Below are 2045 nucleotides of genomic sequence, written 5' to 3' on the forward strand. Positions count from 1 at the left end.
CCTGGCCCGCGCCCCGGCCCTGCGGCTCCTGCAGCCGGTACTCGGCCGGTCCCTGCAGTGCCCCGCGGGGCTGCGCCGTGTGTGAGCACGTCTCCTGCGCCGTCGCGCTGCCTGGACCGGGGACCAGATCCACGCGTCACTGGGGGCTGGGTGGGGAGGGAACACATGCATGGAGATGGGGACGGCAGCACGGGGGATCGGGGGAAATGCTGCACCCTGGGCCTTCTCGCCTGCTGCCCGCCCCAGCTGACACCCCTGGGCCAGGCCACGGACCCGGTGCCGGTCTCCACGCCACGTCCCCACTCCCAGCTCCGTATCTCCTGGGCCAGGACGGCCACGATGGGGGCTGGGTGGGGAGGGAACACATGCATGGAGATGGGGACGGCAGCACGGGGGATCGGGGGAAATGCTGCACCCTGGGCCTTCTCGCCTGCTGCCCGCCCCAGCTGACACCCCTGGGCCAGGCCACGGACCCGGTGCCGGTCTCCACGCCACGTCCCCACTCCCAGCTCCGTATCTCCTGGGCCAGGACGGCCACGAATTGCTCCAGCACCCCCAGCCCCAGGACCTGCTCTCTGCTGGGTGCTGCGGCCCAGCCCTGGCAGAGCTGCAGAAACAGCCCCACAGGTGTGGGTCTCTGGGGTGGGCAGGTCGTCCCGGGGGCAGCTGTGTGGTGTTGGGGGCAGCTGGGCTTCAGAGGGGGCTGGAGTCTCCTGCTGCCCCAGCTCTCCTGGCGCTGGCCCGGCTGCTCCCAGGGCTGCTGCTTTCCCTGCCCTGCTGCAGGCCCCCTCGGGATGCTCACACCAGATCTGGGCCTGGGTGATAACCCGGACCGTCCTGCTCCCTCCCGTCCTGCCTGGGGACCTCCAGGGTCCTCCTCCGGCTTCACCTGTGCGGGGAGACCATGTCCCTCTGCCCTGCCCTGCCCTGCCCTTGCCTGACTGCCCCCCCCCCGCTCAGAGCAGCCTCGGGGTGTCCTCGTTCTCGCGAGACTTTTGCACCGTGAATGCGGGCTGCAGGTCGGGAGTGCGGGGCACCGGCCGGGGGGCCGGGGCAGCGGGGATGCAGTGGGTGGATGTCCGCAATGCACCAGGGCGGTGCAAACGGGAGACCCCCGGGAGCTGGCAGTGGAGCCCGGCCAGGGGGGCTGCATGTGCTCCTCGGGTGGATGATCCCCGCGGGTGGGGAAGTGATGTGGCAGCTTGCACTTGGGACACGAAATAGGGTCCTTGCAGGGGCTGCAGCTCCCGCAGAGCAGGGGGCGCCGGGGGAGGGCGTGAGGCTGGGAGGGGGCAGCTGTGTCGCGGGGAGGGAGGCAAGGACACCCCTAGGGTGCTCTGAGCGGGGGGCAATTGGGGGTGTCGGGCAGGGCAGAGCCGGGGCCCAGGGGTCATGGTCTGGGGTCTCCCGTCACAGGTGAAGCCGGAGGTGGAGATGCAGGAGCAGGACCCCCGAGGTCTCCAGGCAGGAGCGGAGGGGGCAGGACAGGCCTGGTGACAAGCACGCCAGGACCAGGGGCATCCCCGAGGGCAGGGAAAGCAGCAGCCCTGGAGGAGCCGGGGCAGGAGGTGAAGACAAGCTGCCCCCGACACCACACAGCTGCCCTCGGGGACGAGGTCCCACCCCAGAGACCTGGTGCCAGAGCCCGCTGCCGGGAGGGTGGCATGGCCGGCGGGAACTCTGCCAGCGCGGGGTGGCCCCAGCACGGAGCAGGTCCTGGGGCTCAGGGTGCCAGAGCACTTCGTGGCCGCCCTGACCCAGGAGATGCAGAGCTGGGAGTGGGGACGTGGCGTGGAGACCTGCGCCATAGCCAGGCCTTGGCCCAGGGCTGTTAGCTGGGGCAGGCAGCAGGCGAGAGGCCCCACAGTGCAGCGTTTCCCCCTGATGCCCCGTGCTGCCGTCCCCACCTCCGCGCACCTGGGGGTTGTTCCCCCCCAGCCCGTCTCCCCCTCCCAGCCCCCAGTGACGCGCGGATCTGGTCCCCGGTCCAGGCAGCGCGACGGCGCAGGAGACGTGCTCACACACGGCGCCGCCCCGCGGGGCAC

General features: G+C 71.5%; 1 long non-coding RNA gene across 1 annotated transcript; it reads left to right on the top strand.

The window, feature by feature from the left end:
- The first annotated feature begins 983 nt into the window (after positions 1-983).
- On the top strand, positions 984-2045 carry LOC102377857. The gene is made up of 3 exons (XR_325359.1): positions 984-1019; positions 1417-1568; positions 1992-2045. It is a non-coding gene; the product is annotated as an uncharacterized LOC102377857 (long non-coding RNA).

The sequence above is a fragment of the Alligator sinensis genome, unplaced genomic scaffold, assembly GCF_000455745.1.
Source record: "Alligator sinensis unplaced genomic scaffold, ASM45574v1 scaffold868_1, whole genome shotgun sequence".
Classification (NCBI taxonomy): Eukaryota; Metazoa; Chordata; order Crocodylia; family Alligatoridae; genus Alligator; species Alligator sinensis.